The 20,389-nt window shown below is 39.6% G+C and overlaps 1 protein-coding gene across 8 annotated transcripts in view; it reads left to right on the top strand.

Moving 5' to 3' along the window:
* The window catches only part of LOC143349478 (PRL-1 phosphatase-like), a 47,905-nt gene that overhangs the window by 20,811 nt on the left and 6,705 nt on the right, over positions 1-20,389 (top strand). Inside the window, exon 1 of one of the 8 annotated variants that reach the window (XM_076780801.1) lies at positions 3,004-3,501. The exons of 2 other annotated variants lie outside the window; for them this stretch is intronic. The gene's annotated coding sequence lies outside the window, so the exon portion shown is untranslated. Of the gene's footprint in view, positions 1-3,003; positions 3,502-4,731; positions 5,188-6,763; positions 6,784-13,290; positions 13,368-13,582; positions 13,718-19,706; positions 20,201-20,389 lie in introns of those variants that run through there. 5 more of the 8 variants (XM_076780776.1, XM_076780833.1, XM_076780825.1 and 2 more) reach the window with 5 other exon arrangements.

The raw sequence follows: 20,389 nt of genomic DNA, 5'->3' as shown, positions 1-20,389 counted from the left end.
AATTTTGTATAATTTTGTGCACGGTCGCATTGCAGTTGCTTAAATCGCAGGTCATTTCGCATCGAACGTTACCGCAACATTAAAAACAAAAGAAAATAAAGAAACAGTATCCACGGTCGTTTGGATACTGTTATTTTTGGTCTTTTTTATCGCGACACGGCGGGACCGTAATACTATAGTCTGGAAGATAACTAGGCGCGCAGAAGATTTAGGTTAGGTTTGGTTTTACAAGAAATAAAGTAAAATATAATAACTGTTCGATCGATTAGTTTCGATGGTCATTCGTTATTCGATTAAAGTCTCTCCGATTGTTACTTAAATTTTGATATGTGTCCCGAAGTCGTGTCTCGGTGGGATTGGGGTTAAGCGCGTTTAAAAATTAAACCGAAGAGACGCTCGCGGGTCGAAACGTTTAAATATGCGTTCGCGCGCCAGCCAGATTAAATTACCAATTACTCGAAAAAGGTAACATGATCCACGAGCGATATCGATCTAAAACCCCCGGCGTGTGCGTCACGCACAATACTGGAATAGAGTCTGACATTGTGAAAGGTTGAAATCCATCCAGAATCGAATTACGGTGCACGGGGTTGGAAAATCTGGCATAAACGGCTCCCAAACGATAAGGGGCCAGAGAATTATCGGAGTCAGTCGATTATGTGCCCGTTGATCGAGAAGTCGACACCTGGAAAACGCGATCGCGCGTACGGCTTCTACGCTTTTATAACGCTTCGTTGTTGCATTCCTTCGCGTTCCACATACGACGGGTCGTGTTTACGTAGGAACGCGTAATAGATGGAAAAACGTAGAGGGCGCATTTTCACGCGTACCTAATTCAAAATATTTTTATCAACCGTGAAATACAGCCGTTAGTTTCTGTTTTTTTTTTTAATGTAATATTTTCGATAGAATTTAAAAATAATTTGAATGACTCTTTTCTATCTTCAAAATGTGAATGCAGACGTTTTTTGAAAAATTTTACATCGTATTCTATATCGTGCGTGAGAGACGAACGCGAACATGTTCGATAATAAGGTTATTTGAAATACTATTACGTGCAAAAGGTTATCTCGTTCCACGATTACTTCATTGTCGGAATACATTTACGTTATCTCGTTTCGTGAAACAATTTTTGATATTTAATCATTCCCCGTTTATAATAATGAAATACTCTTGTAAATGATCGACGTATTTCGTAAATGTGCTGATACGTAATCTTTCTAAAAACGAAAGGATTAATCTCTTTGCGTCATCGTAACGAGGAAATGACGACGAGGAAAGGGAAACGAGAAATTACTATATAACAAATATACGTTGTGCATTATTAATAACATCAAGTACGCAGTGTGGTGATAAATTGTACGCATAAATCAGAAACATACGGCGGGTTCGGTAGATTTGCATGCAAGCTTTGTGCCTAAAAATAAGGCAAAGAATGCTTCGTTAAAACGTTAACTTTTTATTTACGAACGACGAGTACACTTTTAGATAAGACGATTAAATGTTTATATATTACGCAAACGGTGGCAGTCTTTGTGCGTTTCTAGTGTCGAGCAGTATTATCTCATATTACGTCACGATTTTGACTTCGCTAAATTAAAACTTACTTTAAAAGCGGTTGAAAGTTAAAACGTTCCGTCAAACCTACGCTTTCGTAATTTTATAGAAAGGAGACATCAATTTTGACGTTCATTTTTCTTCTCAAAGTTGATGACGCTAGACTTAAACTTCACCCACGTAGATTACGTAGAAATTATGAAATTCCTCGAGACGTTACGTCGTTAAACTGGCGACAGACAATAATAAGTAGCGACAGTTCTTCGGTTGCAAATTATTTTTAGATCTCGCAAGAAGACTTCCCTGAATACACAATGTCCCCGTTACTACACAGTAATCTCTTCGTGTCGCCTTAATGAATAATGCACCGTTTTTCCTCTCGTTATGTCCTGTAACGCACTCTTCACTAGAGTACTTTAAGGAAATAAAAAGTGACTGAATTTTAATAATTCCCGCCAGGTTCGTTGATCTTTTAATCTTTTCGAATTTTTCCAAATTTATAGTGAATGACCCAGCAACTCTCACCTCAGCACTACGTAATTGATTATTGTTTTATTACGTCGGTCTTTAGTGCGGTGTCTGAACAAAATGGCACCGTTTCCTTTGTCACATGATGTGAAATATTTACGGCACGCAGACTGCAGTTGTCACGCGTTAACGTTTCTATCGGAATTAGCAAAGACGCTTATGACATTATTTATGAATTGGAAACTATCGTTGATAACCTATACGGAACGCACGACATCGTATATTTCGGTGTCGAGGTGTCGTGGATGATTAAAATACGAGGTTGCGGGTTGTACTATTTCGGACGGTATTTTGCTTCGAATTTTCTATTAGCTGTTATATTTCATTGTACATTAGCTGCGTTCGCATTAACCACGAAAAACATCATAATTTATTACTACCAGTTACGTCGTTTCCAACAAAAATGTGAGCTGGTATTATCTTGGAGGCTGGCTGGTATTTATCTCCCCTTATCTTCGTAACGATTACTATAAGCAATCAATCTCACATCGAAGTCGCTGGACGTGTTTTACTTGAAATTTGCGTAATCCGTTACCAGTTTGTCAAAAAAAAACAATGTAAAAATATATACTTTTTTGTGCATCGATCGATGCATTTTTGTATTCTCTTTAAAAAAGTATCAGGAGTCCGATGTCGAAAATCGATTAGTTTGGAATTTGCGATCCTTGTTCCGAATTCCCATACGCGCGACACGCCGTGCAACGGTCGAAGCCGTCGCTACTTTGATGGAATGACGTCACAGGTGAATAGCAAACCGCGATTGGTCGATCGGGCGCGAGGAGAAACGTCACGATCGTCGGGGTGGGGATAGAAGCGCGCGACACAGGTTGGAGTGGTGGGGGTTCGGCGTGGAACTAGCTCGCCGCGTGAGGAGAGCAAAGCTGTCTCGGCGCTGTGCTATTTTCATCGGCGCGCTACCGCTGGCCCAGATTCGATGCGACCGTCACGACGTGAACGTGATAACCAGGTTGTCCGCGAGTTCGCTGGACCTCCCGGCTCCGTCCACCTTCCTCTACGGTTATCCGTAATTTCAAAATAACTTAGCCGCTCGTTCACCACGCCGGAGTTGCACGAGCGTAGACAATTTCAAGACGCAGTGTTATTTGCGCCGCTAACAATCGCTGGAAGTTTGCGAAACAATTCCCTCCGTAGTCCGTGTATATTTATATGATCTCTAACGGAATCTCGAAGCTATGAAATCTCGTCCCGTACGATCCACAGCAGTGTGCTCGAGTGCGCGTAAGATGTGACTCCCCGGCGTGCAGTTGCGTTCGCCTCGCGTCGTTTGTCGAACATCACGACCGTGTGAAGTCCAGTTCCACGCCTCTCGATTATTTCGTGCTTTTGCATCCAGTTTGCGCAAGAAATCCTGTATCGCGGCTGCCTGGTGGTCGGTTCTCATCAAATGATTTTAAGGTACGTCTCGCGGTTACGACGCTCGTTTCTCGCTGCGCGTCGGCGTCACGTGGCCGAATTTTCCCCGATTATACACTCGATGGCTCATTCATGCTTCGCGGGCGAACAGGTCGCACGTATTCCTTGGCATTGCCGGTCTTATTGGCACGAGCATTTGGCAATGAACGATCGTTAAACAACTCGTGTAAATGAATGTTTCAACATAGAGCAATTTGTCACGCGACTTTTTCCCGTTTCTGACGGTCAGCGGTTAACGAGCGTTCAGAGGTTAAGTCTGTCGGTTGCAACTTCAGTCGGTACGTAAGCGGCGGTACGATCGAAAAATACGAAGCATCGATGAATTGATAGTCTACCTGTGTAAGTGTTGTCCGTCGTTTCTCTTCTCATTGTTGTGGTTACGTTGCAAAAAACAAATTAAATAGACACACGACGCATGCATTCCTCGCCCCCTCTCTGCCCCCCAGTTCCTTTCTCAACGACTGTCTTGACATTCTCCCGTGCATTCCATCGTTCGAGAAGCATTTGTATCGTCGTGATGCTTGCGTGATCGAACCATCGATTTCTTCTCTCTCGTAAGCGGTCCGTGCGTTATTGCTAAATGTAGAATCAGCACGTGGGAGTATGCGTGGCCGCAACATTATACGCTTCTCTATTTATCGGTCCGAGTTACGAATTGGTGCAGTCCTGGAGAGTTAATGGCCATTCGCATCCTTGCTATTTTTATCGTCGTTTCGCTCCGGACACATTGAACTTACGCGTGACCCGTAACGAAACGGCTGTTAGGCAAATTATAATTTTACTTACACTTTTACGGCATAATTGCATGGTATTGTGATTCGATATACAAATTAGGCACTACCTATCGAGTCGTAATAGTACAATATATCTGGTACTTTACATAAATTACCATTCCTTGGAACTGATATTCGGAACTTAGAGTAATACCATCAATAAATTATCTCAGGAAGCCTTGGAATCTGAAAGAGTTATAACACATGTGGAAATAGTACTCGTACAAATTTCATTTAATTTACTGTTTACACTTTATGACGATCAAAGCCGTCGCTACTTTCATGGAATGACGTCACAGGCGAATAGCGAACCGCGATTGGTCGATGGGGCGCGAGGAGAAACGTCACGATCGGCGAAGTAGGGGAAGAAGCGCGCGCGACACAGCTTGTAATGGTGGGGGTTCGGCGCGGAGCGGGCTCGCCGCGTGAGGAGGACAAAGCTGTCTCGGCGCTGTGCTATTTTCATCGGCGCGCTACCGCTGGCCCAGATTCGATGCGACCGTCACGACGTAAACGTGATAACCAAGTTGTCCGCGAGTTCGCCGGACCTCCTGGTTCGTCCACCTTCCTCTACGATCGTCCGTAATTTCAAAATAGTGTTTGTTCCACCGTTGAAACTTGGGGTGGAAGTTTTCGAGGCAATTACCTCGCAATCCGTCTATTTATATGATCTGTCACGGAATCTTGAGCCAGTGAAATCTCGTCCTGTACGATCAACCACGAGTGTGCACAAGTGCGCGTAAGATGTGACTCCCCGGCGTGCTGTTGTGTTCTCCTCGCGTCGTTTGCCGAACTTCACGACCGTGTGAAGCGAGTTCCATACCTCTTCACGTTATTTTCGTGCCTTTGCATCCTGCGTGCCAGGAATCGTCGCTTCTCATCAAATGACCTTAAGGTACGTCTCGCGGTTACGATTTTTTTTTCATGGGTGGATGTGTCACGTGGTCGAATTTTCACCGATCATACACTCGATGGCTCATTCATGCTCCGCGGGCGAACAGGTCGCACGTATTCCTTGGCATTGCCGGTCTTATTGGCGCGGACATTTGGCAAGGAACGATTCTTAAACAACTCGTGTAAATGAAAACGTATTGCGACACGGTGGCAATTTGTCACACGACTTTTTTCTCGTTTTAGCGTCCCGTGGCTAATGAGCTTCTGTAGGTTAAGTCGGCCTGTTGCAACTTCAGTACGCAAGTGGCATTACGATACAAAAAGTAACGAAACATCGGCGAACGAGCAGTTGAAATTGCATCGCGAATGCGAAACGTTCGAAACGGGACGCATTCCTCGCCCCCTTCCCTGTCCCTAGTTCCTTTCTCAACGACTGTCTTGACATTCTCTCGTGTATCCCATCGTTCTACAAGCGTTCGTATCGTCTCGAGGGTTGCGTGATCGAACCATCGATTCTTCTCTCTGCAAGAGAGTTAATGGCCATTCGCATTCTTGTTATTTTTATCGCCGTTTCGCTCCGGACACATTGAACTTAGACGCGACCCATAACGAAACGGCAGTTAGGCAAATGTGAACGCACCGTATCGTTCGTAATTATCCGATCGAGTCTACGCGTCGCCATGGGCAAATGAGTATGATTTTTATGCGAAACGTTAACCTAGGTAATTTGTAACGCGAAGCGATTATGGATGATAAAGAACATACGATAAATAGCTCGTATAGGAGTAAATTGAAGTAATCGCGCGGCGATTAACAAAACACGTGTAGTTTCAAGCATGAAGTGAGAGGTATTAAATTCGAATTGACTCGATGTGCTCAGTGGTTCTCAATCTATTCTCAGAGATCGCCCACGTCTTTGCAGAGTCGTTCTAACCCACATGTTGCATCATCGAGCGAATGTGATTTTGCATGACTCACAGGCTGAGTCAACGGTCTCGATTGCGGTACAACCCGATCATGTGATCTAATTAAGGGTCGATGCGTTTGGATGTTTAGGAAGTCCCGTTCGATATTAATGAAATGATTGCTAGGCATCAAAGTCGATCGTAACTTGTGGGAGGTCCGCCAATGTTGATCGCGTCGTTGCAGATGACGTAAAATTCAATTACATTAAGAGCTGTTCGAGCAGAGCTGCGTTTGGTACACCGAGACACTCTGCGCGGAACTGATTACCTTGAAACGCAACAACGAGCACACCTGCGGAGGTTAAGTGGAAATATAATCGTCTTAGAAATCGAGTTCCGACCGTGTGGCCTTGACGCGCGCCAGAACTTCTGAATTTCAGCTCGATGGTTATTTTAGAGCAGAACCAGACACACGTTTCTAATTGACATCCCTAACGAGTTTTTTTTTTTTATTTATTGTATTTCCAAACGTCATAGTACGTGGCTGGTACGTGTCAGTAGGTCACGGTGGGAGTCGACGGTTATATTGAGTGATTTCAAAAGAGCTTTTGACATGGTTGACATTGTGCTTCTGAATCGACGTTATGGTGATTGTTTTGCTCGATAGCATAGCTATTTAAGCCACCAGTAAGGTACGAGAAAAAATTCTATTTTTCTTTCGTACGTACGAACAGTTTTATTTCGATTTTTATCAGTCTTTTAGAAATTTAAGAACCATTGTAATACAAAGTAAATTTATTGACGTTATTTACTTTATCAGCGATTTTTTATTGCGTTTAATTGTACGAAGCGAGATAAGGTACTTTTACAAAAATATTAACGCGAAAGAAATCGTGTAAAATGTTTTCTACGTAATGTTTAACTTCCGTCTTCTTTTGCGCGGTGGATCGAGTGCCCGTTAATTTCAAGACAAGTACGTTGTTTGTTTCACCGTTGCTAACGGCTCGTGTACACCGCGAACAAAATTTTTACGCTGATCCAGACCTAATCGTAAAGTCGTTCGACGCTAAAGCGTTCGTAAATAGATATCGGACGAACAGAAAAACACGGTGAGGGAATGCGCGAGATTTTCAATAATTTTTTTGCCACGGTATACGTCGTTCCATCATCACGCGATGACACGTGGCACGGCGCGTGATCTTTGGTACTTCACAAGTCTCCGTGAAAATATTCTCGCTCGACCCGATCGTTGTTGCTGTCCGAGTTGACGAGACGTGCGAGCATATTGATATGGATCAATGTTTTCCAATGCTCGGGGCGTGAACGAAAAATTTGTTTACGTAAAGTCTATCTCGAAATATTTCTTTCTATTAACACGTTAATATTTTCTTTGCGTTGTCTTAAAAAACCTACTATACAGGGTGTTCGGCCTGGGAAAAATTTTAGTGGGAGATTCAAAATAAGACGAAAATCATGAATATCAATTTCTTGACTGAGGCTTCGTTAAAAAACTATTAAAAAATTAAATTAAAGAATTTCAAATCATTCTGGAAAAATTATTTTCGGTGGCAGGGGTCGATTACAATCATTTTTGGTGAATAGACATACCCTCGAAATCCTACTCACTTTCTGGAAAAAAATTCGAGAAGGTGGACAAATTTTTCGACAAAATTAAAAAATTTTAAATCATTCTGGAAAAATTATTTTCGGTTGTAGGGGTCGATTACAATCATTTTTGGTTATTAGACATACCCCCGAAATCCAACTCAGTTTCGAGAAAAAAATTCGAGTAGGTAGACAAATTTTTCGACAAAATTAAAAAATTTCAAATCATTCTGGAAAAATTATTTTCGGTTGCAGGGGTCGATTACAATCATTTTTGGTGAATACACATACTCCTGAAATCCTATCCAGTTTCGAGAAAAAAATTCGAGAAGATGTGAAATTTTTCGGCGAAATTAAACATTTTCAAATTGTTATAAAAAAATTATTTTTAGTCGCAGGGGTCGATTACAGTCATTTTTGGTCATTAGACATACCCCTGAAATCCAACTCAGTTTCGAGAAAAAAATTCGAGTAGGTAGACAAATTTTTCGACAAAATTAAAAAATTTCAAATCATTCTGGAAAAATTATTTTCGGTTGTAGGGGTCGATTACAGTCATTTCTGGTTATTAGACATACCCTCGAAATCCTACCCAGTTTCGAGAAAAAAATTCGAGTAGGTAGACAAATTTTTCGACAAAATTAAAAACTATCAAATCATTCTGGAAAAATTATTTTCGGTTGTAGGGGTCGATTACAATCATTTTTGGTTATTAGACATACCTTCGAAATTCTACCCAGTTTCGAGAAAAAAATTCGAGTAGGTGGACAAATTTTTCGACAAAATTAAAAAATTTCAAATCATTCTGGAAAAATTATTTTCGATTGCAGGGGTCGATTACAATTATTTTTGATCATTAGACATACCCCCGAAATTCTACCCAGTTTCGAGAAAAAAATTCGAGTAGGTGGACAAATTTTTCGACAAAATTAAAAAATTTCAAATCATTCTGGAAAAATTATTTTCGGTTGTAGGGGTCGATTACAATCATTTTTGGTGAATACACATAACCTCGAAATCCTACCCAGTTCCGAGAAAAAAATTCAGTACGGTTGGAACTTTAAACGTTAATAACTTTCTAACAAAGCCTCCATCAACAAATTAGTATTCTTGATTTACGTTTTATTTTGGCCTCTAGAATCTCCCATTACAATTTTTCCCAAGGATGGCCGAACACCCTGTATGGAATTGTGAAGAAACACTAAGTTAAAGTAGCCAAGAACACTGGTAAAAGTGGTTCTAATATTCATGCTTCGCGTAGAACAATAACGCGACCAAATTAGAAAGCAAATTAAGTGATATTCGTTTGACTGTATTTTCTACAATTTGGCACCGAGCAAAGATCGAAATAACGTTTTGCGTGCGGGGCACCAACGTCGCTTTAAGGTTAACTCTTTCGACGCCGCCATTTCTTCGAATCAGTCCAACGTCATTGCTACCGCGAACTGGTTCGAGACAGTTCCTACTCTCTTCTTCTCGTACGATGACATAATTTCTTTAGGATAGAACTGGAACAAAACGTGATACATGCTCGATTGAAATACTCGCAATTGTATAATCGTTTCCAATTACGTGCTCGCAGGGAGAAGTTGATCGCGAATGTTATTGATATAACCGAGAATTAAAGGATTTGAATCGTTAAATCCATTGGTTTCACCGACGATGCAATACTGATTTTGAGAACTAAGTCTGATAGAATAACGACGATAAGATAAACGTCAGATAAGGAACAATGTTTCGCGAAACTTGTGAGAATTTTTTTTAGAAATATTTCTGAAGAAACGAGTACATCGATAAAATTACAGTTAAAGAAAGTATCAATTTCAATTTAAAAATTATTAAAAGCAGACTCTATAAATTCCCTTTCGAAAAGTTTACGAAGCTTGTCAGTTAGTATACTTTCTGCAACCCGTAGTTCGGAAATCAGCGGAAAATGTACCTCGAATTTCGAGGCGAGCTTTTCCAATATTTTTCTAAACTTCATCCCAGCTTTCACGGTACCGTATATTTCGTAATACATATATTTCCTCTCGAATACCTAGAAAATCCTTGTAAACCCTCTTTATGCGTCACAAAAGTAGATATGTGTTTCAAGCATGACTCTTCGAACGTTCTTAAGCGTAGAGTAAAATTTAAGTTGACGATTCCAAACTTGCTAACGTTACATTTACTGTTTTACTTCAATGAATTTATATTCTTTGATATGAATCGATTGATATGTTTGGTGGAACAAAATAAAAAAATTCTTTTTAAAGAAAAATTGTTCCGTTCAGAGCGGAATGTTAACACTTCGACTGCCACGTCACCCACAAATTAATTCTCGAATTAAGACGTTGAGGGAAATAAATTTGGCTAGTAAGTTCACGAAAAAAAAACTACTGAAATAAATTGTAGGTTATGTAACTTACAATGGTCTGAAATCGAAACTTTGGTAGAACATTGTACGGTTTTGATCTGGCAGTGAAACGTGTTAATAACAGTGAGTGCGTGAAATTAAAAATGAGGATAATATTCGTCGTGAATTTCGAAGTAGAATTCGCGGAAGGAATAGAAACGGACAAGGAACGTTTGTTTGTCGCAATGTCATTTAAAATAGCGAATTCAGTGAACCGTGACAAAGGCACAGCACAGTCGAGCGTCGTGCGGTCTATTTATAGATCGGAAGGGCGCGATGGCGGAGGGAGCAGTTCGGTAAACACGTGCTTTACGAATAAATATAGCGCATCCCGAACAACAGGATCATATGCGACGCACGACGCACCCGAAACACGCGTTTCCTGGAAAACGACGCTGACTCTGTTGTTTGCAGATGGGTGTAACTTTATCAGAGGGTCGAACGAAGTTACACCGAGACTGGAATCGTAAAACACGAGAGAAATTGATTGCAACGATCGATCGATCAACTTCTACAAACACGGTCTCGATATTTCATTTTAAATTCCACGAAATAGAATGATGTTAAAAAATGTCTAATTTTCACGTAGTCTTGGTAATAAAAAATTCCTGAAAATTGATAGAGAGGATTTGCAATTGGAAAGATAGAAGAATGTTAAAAAATGTCTAATTTTCACGTCGCCTTGGTAATAAAAAATTCCTGAAAATTGATAGAGAGGATTTGCAATTGGAAAGATAGAAGAATGTTGAAAAATGTCTAATTTTCACGTCGCCTTGGTAATAAAAAATTCGTGAAAATTGATAGAGAGGATTTGCAATTGGAAAGATAGAAGAATGTTAAAAAATGTCTAATTTTCACGTCGCCTTAGTAATAAGAAATTCGTGAAAATTGGTAGAGAGTATTTGCAATTCGAAAGATAGAAGAATGTTAAAAAATGTCTAATTTTCACGTCGTCTTGGTAATAAAAAATTGATAAAAATTGATAGAGAATTTGCAGTTGTTCGAAAGATAGGAGGATGTTAAAAAATGTCTAATTTTCACGTCGTCTTAGTAATAAAAAATTCGTGAAAATTGATATGGAGGATTTGCAATTGGAAAGATAGAAGAATGTTAAAAAATGTCTAATTTTCACGTTGTCTTGGTAATAAAAAATTCGTGAAAATTGATAGAGGATTTTCAGAGTTCGAAAGAAGCCGATATCGAGTTTTGATACTAATCTGATGCTTGCGTCACTCGTCTTGTATCTATTCAATTTTTAAGCGATTGTATCTCCTTCGAACTAATCTAGAGGAATCACGGAAGAACAGAGCATCTAAACTAATATTTTACCTCCGTTTATAGGATTTACGATCCCTAGAAATAACCGACGATAAAAGTTCGAGAACGGTTCGTCTGATTTATCGCAACCCTCGAATACTTCACGGTCACGATCAGCGTTGTGCAATGAATTATGAAATTAATAGTAAAACGCATGCAACCGCGAACGGAACACGGGGCTTCGCTGTCTCTCGCGTAAAATCGATTTCTCGTTCGACGCTCGAAGAACGACGACGAGAACCGTTCGAACAAGGAAATAACGCGCGTCTCGTTATTCATCCTGCCCACATATTAATTACGAACTGACGTGCGATTTCCATTTCTGTCGAGACGACGGAAACTTGTTCATCGATTAGTAATTAACAAAGGAACGCGTATGAAATATATGAGACCTAGTCGCAGACTAGGATCATAAAAATTATATGTTAGATCGGCGTGGTTAACACACAGAATTATAGGAAACGGAATCTAACAAATATTTCGTATTTGAAGCAATAAATTTCTTTCGTTCGATCAATATAAACTTTCCTTTTCGTCGTATGTGTGTGTTTTCTTTTTTTTACTGCTTGATAAATTCTTTTCAACGAATTGATAATTGCAACGATCCTTGACCTGCGATTTCTCTTGTCTTCTGTTTATTGTTATTCGTGCCTCGATAATTGACAATGAGTTTCCTTGTTCAATGCACTTCGCTATCCCTGGGGGTCTTGCGAGTCTCTCGAATCCAATTTTGCCGGGAATAATATTTTGCATTAACAACGATCATTTTGGCTGCGATAAACTGACTTCGTTGCTTAAATAAAATATACTAAACACTATTATCGAAATAATATACAGGGTGTTCGGTTACACCTGGGAAAAATTTTAATGGGAGATTCTAGAGGCCAAAATAAAGCGAAAATCAAGAATATCAATTTCTTCAATGAGGCTTCCTTAAAAAATTATTAACAATTAAATTAAAAAATTTTAAATCATTCTGGAAAAATTATTTTCGGTTGTGGGGGTCAATTACAATCATTTTCTGTGAATAGACATACCCCCGAAATCCTACGCATTTTCGAGAAAAAAATTCAAAAAGGTGCCTAAATTTTTCGACGAAAAAAAAACCTTTCAAATCATTCTGAAAAAATTATTTTCGGTTACGGGCGTCAATTACAATTATTTTTGGTGAACAGATATATCCCCGAAATCCTACGCATTTTCGAGAAAAAAATTCAAAAAGGTGCCTAAATTTTTCGACGAAAAAAAAAACTTTCAAATCATTCTGAAAAAATTATTTTCGGTTACGGGCGTCAATTACAATTATTTTTGGTGAACAGACATAACCCCAAAATCCTACGCATTTTCGAGAAAAAAATTCAGAACGAGCGGAACTTTAAACGTTAATAACTTTTTAACGAAGCCTCTATTAACAAATTGGTATTCTTGATTTTCATCTTATTTTAGCCTCTAGAATCTCCCATTAAAATTTTTCCAAGGGGTGGCGGAACACCCTGTATACTGTGTCACTTGATCAGGCGTTATAAGTTATTTATATTTTAACTCGTTGAATTTAATAGCGGATTGCATCTACCAGATTTAATTACTAGAAATATTACAACATACGAATTTTTTCGGTGATGTAAGTATAGTTTAAATGTCGACGCGATAAATTTTGCCGTCCATTCGTGTTTTATCACACAGACAATGCACTCGTCATTTGTCGATCGTGCCATGTACGCGAATTATCTCGTGACATAACATCAAAGATATTTTTCTTTCCGCGTGTTCGTTGTTGGTACTAGCTCGCGCTGACTCCCACCGGCTGCCAAATTATTCGTTTGCCAATTCACGTATCCATATCAACAAGGTGTTTTCAAAGGCACCAGTAATTCGCCCTATCGATCAAGATCATCATAGTGCAATGCATTATTTAAACAGGATCGTTTAAAATATCTTCATCGTTGCACGAATTTATCGGTAATGTTACCTATAATATTACATTAATAATGATAAGAATAAATCATAATTATAAACGATAGACAGCAATAGTCAATAGCGTAGATTAGTGATTTCTATTGAAAAATACTAAAATTGTATACGATGAAAATCAGTGATGTGTTAAAACTGTTTCTGATAAAAAGGATTCCAAACAGTACTTCGAATGTAATTCCGCGATTAACTGGTTAAACGAAACTTAACCGTGCAAAAAGCCTTAGTGCGTTTGTGTTTAAAATTCGCTGGCACGGCTTAAAATACGTTCCTGTCAACGCAGATGGCGACGATGGGAAGATAAAGTGCATCACTTACTGACAGCTCGAGCGACGACGGTAATTAAAATTCTGTTTACCATCTCGTAAATTAATTCTGGTCGAATTTACGCGTTCGCCTCGCGTTTACTTGCATGTACAAACAACCGGATCCATTACAGTCGACTCGCGTTAATATAGAAATTATCGGAGGATTACAAGCCAAAACATAAATTTTCGAAAGTTTATTCGAAACATTTCCTTTTAACCGAATCAAAACGTGTTTTTCCCCCGAAATAAAATTTTAAAACCAGTTCTTCGAACGAACATCATGGCGAATACATCGCAACGCAACGCGACGCTGCAAGACGATACTCCGTTGAATTCAAAAGATCACCGACAAAGGTTTCTCGTGTCGTTAATTATACTTCGCAAAGTCATATAAAATCCTTATCGAAAGCAGTCTGATTCATTGTTGATTCTAACATTACTGTTGCGTCGTCGGGGCAACCAATCGCGGATTAATTTCGTGTGAAAAGCGAAACGGAAAAGCAACGACGCTCGCGCGACGAGCTTCTCGGCAAATTGCGTCATCGCGTTCGACAAGTTTCTTGAATGAATCGAAAAACCGTTGGCGTGAAATTTTCTAGGAACACGGGCTCCCACCGAATTCTTTTTATCAGCTGCCTGGCCATTGTTCACCGATCGATCGTAAAAAGAAAAAACATAACGAGGCGTTAGTTTTCTCGGAACGACACCAAACGAAACCAAGAACGCTCGAGAGTCGTCGAGAAGTCGGTCGTAAGGTTTCGCGTGCCATTTTTTAAGTTCCATTTACTATTTTTACCGGAAAAACGATGGTTTAATCGTATTTAAATTTATTTGATCGAACAACGAACTTTCAAAAATTAATACAACGAAATTTTTACTCTTGTTCTGAAATACTCTGCTCACTAAAGACAAACATAACCTCGTTTCGATTGATTAACGCGTAATATTTTTATATACGCGTTTAATTGTATTTAAATTTAAATTTATTTGATTCGACAATGAACTTTCAAAAATTAATACAACGAAATTTTTACTCTTGTTCTGAAATACTCTGCTCGCTAGAGACGAACCTAACCTCGTTTCGATTGATTAACACATAAAATTTCTCGATAGGCGTTTAATTGTATTTAAATTTATTATTTGATTGAACAACGAACATTCAGAAATTTTTACCCTGTGTTCTGAAATACTCTGCTCACTAAAAACAAACATAACCTCGTCTCAATTGATTAACGCGTAATATTTTTATATACACGTTTAATTGTATTTAAATTTAAATTTATTTGATTCGACAACGAACATTCAGAAATTAATACAACGAAATTTTTACTCTTGTTCTGAAATACTCTGCTCGCTAGAGACGAACCTAACCTCGTTTCGATTGATTAACACATAAAATTTCTCGATAGGCGTTTAATTGTATTTAAATTTATTATTTGATTGAACAACGAACATTCAGAAATTTTTACCCTGTGTTCTGAAATATTCTGCTCGCTAGAGACGAACCTAACCTCATTTCGGTTGATTAACACAACATTTCTCGATAGGCGTTTAATTGTATTTAAATTTATTATTTGATTGAACAACGAACATTCAGAAATTTTTACCCTGTGTTCTGAAATATTCTGCTCACTAGAGACGAACCTAACCTCATTTCGGTTGATTAACACAACATTTCTCGATAGGCGTTTAATTGTATTTAAATTTATTATTTGATTGAACAACGAACATTCAAAAATTAATACAACGAAATTTTTACCCTGTGTTCTGAAATACTCTGCTCGCTAGAGACGAACCTAACCTCATTTCGGTTAATTAACACAACATTTCTCGATAGGCGTTTAATTGTATTTAAATTTATTATTTGATTGAACAACGAACATTCAGAAATTTTTACCCTGTGTTCTGAAATACTCTGCTCGCTGGAGACAAACATAACCTCGTCTCGGTTGATTAACGCGTAACATTTCTCGAAAGTCATAATAATTCTGGCTCGTCGTTTCCACTTGCCAAGACTACTACGCAGTCATAACTCGTCGCAATTGGTTCACGCATTCCTTACCAACTACCAATTGGGAGAAGATGCGTTCTACTTTAACGAACGGAAATTGCGTAAGCTTTGGTTGAAGCGATTCAAGCAAATTGTATGTTCCAGGGGACTGATTCATAACTGATGATACTTTTATAATTGTTATAGAAATATTTAATATGAAGATTAAAGTCTGAATAATTACGTTTTTTCGATTTGGAATAAAAATATTAAATCCGTGGAGCTCAACTGATATTATTTGAAATATGAAATTTTGTTAATTTGGACGCAGTACGGTCTGCGGTTAGGTTAGGTACAAATTTTCGGAATAGCGTTGCTATGGATTCCTGGGATAAATGTTGACCATTGCGCAAGGAACAGATGTTAGATTCGATCGTTGAAACGTCCAATGTCAGTTTCTAGCATCTTGCTAGTTAGACGGATCGAAGTGTCACTTATCGGTCCTCGAGTAATATGTCTTCTAGAACCGATAGCATCGAAGCTGTAAATATATTTGTTCGCGGGGCTTACGCGGGGATTAACTCTTATCGGATGCTAGAGGTTTATATGTAATTTGCAGCTGAGTCACAGTGTGCTATTCACTGTTTATTTGGTGGGTGTCGGAGACTTTCTACCAGATGAGGGCGTTAGGTTAGGTTAGGATTTTTCAAATGCGTTATTTTATTATCAAAAATATTTTTTATCACTTTTGCTTGCACAGTAATGCAAAATTATAGAACAAGAAAACAGAAATAGAGTCCATAAGAATTTTAGATAGTCATAAACGTCGAAATCTTTCATATTTCTGTAGAAAGTATGTTTAACAATAAGAAGTTTCGATTCTTCAAATCTCGATTGAAGACCAATGATCACCGGTGGCAGTGAACTTGTTAAGATATTACTGTGCTCGTGCATACGATCAACAGGTTTCGATTTGTTCGTTCTTCTCGCGTCTCGCGTGACACACGACGAGGGACTCGTGTGGTAAAATTGCTGCGTGACGTACGATCGATAAGAGTTGAACTTCGACGAAATCGACCCGTTTCCGTGGAACCTGGAGGATCTTATCTGATCGAGCGTGTCGATATGACGAGAGAGGGGGAAAAAAGGGAAAAAATTCCGGCGCTTCCACGAAGAAATCGTCCCGAGTCGATCGCGAAAAACAGGCCGCGTAAACTCTCTCGGCGTTCGTATTTATAGTTCGCTGAATTACACGGGGTGAAAATAGAAGCGTCGAAAGGTTCAATGTATCCGAGACTCGTGACTGTTCACGCTTTTGTGCGTAGATCGCGCACGGGTTTTTCACGGCCTTAATTATAACACGTGCGACAATAATAGGGCCATATCACTGCCCTCGTTTCCGCGATTTATCTTTCTCAAATACGGAAACATCTGTGTCCACTAGGCACGCGAAAATATAGAACGCTTCGCGGGTAGAACGAAACTCTAAAAAGTACAAGATATTGACTAAAGTGTTTTAAAGTAAAAAAGTACGATATTGCATTTTTATGAACTTGTGTCGTTTGTATACCGTATATACTTAGAGAAATTAAATACTGAAATATTTTTGTGTAAAATAAATATCAATAAAAATACGAATTTATGTCCGATCACGTGACCAACGACATCGCGGAAGTCTGGCGAGAAATTCTTTTCCCGCCAACGCGACGCGTCCATTTTGGCTCGCTGCTACAATTGCGATCCGTCGCGAATACGCAACTTTGAAATATGTGCTTGTCAAGCCATCTTTCAACCGGGGACGTTTTCGGGCGCATCAACAGGTTGGCCGTGGAGAAAATCTCTTGTAGAGCTGCGATCGATGGACGTTGATCTAATTTTGATACTTCAGGAAATCTGTACGAGTACGTTCGAACGATAAAAAAGGGACTAGGAAAACGCCGGAGGAATATTCGCGATTTCTCTGCTTACGATTCGATACCTGTGGATCAACTTGCAACGAAATGAGAAACACACAGACTGGCGTTTCACTTCAAGATGAACGGCTGCTGTGCGCCGTGTTCGTACTCGTTTTCACTGAGGCTAACGTATTCCGCTCTGAAGTAGGTTTCTAGGTTGATTTCAGTGAATCTTTTTCTCCCTCTGTCCGCAGGCGTTCTCTTATCGAAGGTGTTAACGGTAAAACCGCGTGTTAGTCGAGGGGCCGAGAAGTTACGGTAGTACAAACAAAAAAGTGACAACGTTCCATATTTGTGTGGCGTTGCTTCCCGTACTCGTCACCAGAGGGCCACGCTCTTATGTTTCTCTCGCAGGCGCTGGATCAAACCTTTCGTTCCTATGCAGGGTGTTCGACCAACCCTGGAAAAAATTTTAATGGGGGATTCTAGAGGCCAAAATAAGACGAAAATCAAGAATATCAATTTCTTGACTGAGGCTTCGTTAAAAAGTTATTAACAATTAAATTCAAAAATTTCAAATAATTCTGGAAAAATTATTTTTGGTTGCGGGGGACAATTACAATCATTTTTGGTCATTACACATGCCCCCGAAATCCTATCTACTTTCGAGAAAAAAAATCGAGTAGGTGCTGAAATTTTTCATCGAAAAAAAATTTTTTTATATTCTGAAAAAATTATTTTTAGTTCCGGAGGTCGATTTCAATCATTTTTGGTGAACAGACATACCCCCGAAATCCTACGCATTTTCGAGAAAAAAATTCAGAAAGATGCCTAAATTTTTCGATGAAAAAAAAAACTTTCAAATCATTCTGGAAAAATTATTTTTGGTTGCGGGGGTCAATTACAATCATTTTTGGTCATTACACATGTCCCCGAAATCCTATCTACTTTCGAGAAAAAAAATCGAGTAGGTGCTGAAATTTTTCAGCGAAAAAAAATTTTTTTGTATTGTTCTGAAAAAATTATTTTTAGTTGCGGAGGTCGATTTCAATCATTTTTGGTGAACAGACATACCCCCGAAATCCTACGCATTTTTCGAGAAAAAAATTCAAAACGGGCAGAACTTTAAACGTTAATAACTTTTTAACGAAGCCTCCATCAAAAAATTGATATTCTTGATTTTCGTCTTGTTTTGGCCTCTAGAATCTTCCATTAAAATTTTTCCCAGGGATGGCCGAACACCCTGTATATACGCCTCGACTGACTATCCAATATCCTGGCGTCTGATGCCTTTCATTTTTTAACTCTTGCTATCTCGCTTACCATTCCTTCATACAGCAGAAGCAACCAACCGCCACATTTGGTAAAAGAAAAAGCATTATTTTTCTAAGTTCGACAACACTAGGAATTTTTCATGGTCAATGGGGAGGAGCCTCGAAGAATTCCAAGGTTTCCAAGGGACAGGTCGTTCTACAGTCTTGTTGCGATCCTAAAGTACCCCCGGTTAATTGCCTTCATCGACCAGAGGGGGGTGATTTCATATCGTAAAAATATTTGTTACACGCGTTTCGTAAATTTCAATAAATGTAAAAAATTCCAACAAAAAAATGTTGTGTACTTCTTCGACAAAACGATATATAAAATGGACTTCGAAAGACGCGTTTTACGGTAAAAATTACCCTTTTGACTCTTCGAGATTAGGTCTGGGTTAAAAACCGTCCCACCGGTTTGCTTAACTCGATACGTATGTACGATGGGATCTGTTTGAACCTCAAAAAGTTGATATATATTTTACGTTAAATAATTGAAATGTAAAAAAAACATTCTGTGCAACTCGTTTTTCCGTTTAAAATCGCGTGCCTCGGTTAAGTCTGCGGTCGACTGTGTTTCACGGTCGCGGTCAGAAGAGGTCGATTCACTTATCAATTTGTTTTTAGGCGCTCGATAGCGTTTGGAGGAATTGAATAATCGACGTGTGTTTAAGGTTAGGCGAAATGGATTCAACCTTGAGGCGCAACGATGCGCTCAGAGTCACGCTCGCCTCGCTGTTTTCTTCGCGCGTGTAACCCGGCTGCCAATTATTCTGGTTATTCCGGTACACGTCGATCCTAGCGCTCTCACTTTTACCTATCCGTCATCCGGGCGTCGCAGTTCGAGGATGCTCTCGTCGGTCGTCATCCGTTTCGAAGTTGCCGTTACGTAAAAAGGGGTTTCGTAAATCGTCTCGACATTCCGACGGGACGCCACCCGCCACCGACGTCGCCTGCGCCCCCCTCGAGCTATCGGCGCCTATATTTGTTCCCCGATGTGCGTTGCAAATTTACAAACGTCCGTAAAGAGACCACTGTCGGTTCAGCTTATTTTCATTTCGCGACCGAGCTCTACCACCCACGACTCGTTCGGCCCCGGAGTTTCGAATTTTCGCGTAAACGGACGGTTGGAAAGTAGGTGGCAGTTTCCGAGAATCGTCGACGGGGTCAACAGAAGATAAGAGAGAGGTCACCCGGTGGTAGTGGGATTCCCGATTTTCCGGGCACAGATTTCCTCCTTGTCTCACGTTCTCCAGCGAATCTGGAACGAAAACGAAGGAACGCGCGTGTGCTAGCCAATACGCGTCGTTTGCAAAAGGTATTACGAACATGGGGTGACATCTGGCCATTTCTACTCACCAAAAAAACTAAATAGAACAGTCGTTATTTTTATTTATCTACTTAGAAATTAACGAACACGAATACGTCACGATACACATGCATATTAAAACGCGTTGAGTGTCATGGCGGTCACTGGTGACCGATACCTCGATGCACGTCGCTTCCT

Source organism: Colletes latitarsis, chromosome 2 (genome assembly GCF_051014445.1).
Source record: "Colletes latitarsis isolate SP2378_abdomen chromosome 2, iyColLati1, whole genome shotgun sequence".
Classification (NCBI taxonomy): domain Eukaryota; kingdom Metazoa; phylum Arthropoda; class Insecta; order Hymenoptera; family Colletidae; genus Colletes; species Colletes latitarsis.
Note: the sequence above shows the minus strand (reverse complement) of the source record. Positions and strands in the feature narration are given on the sequence as shown.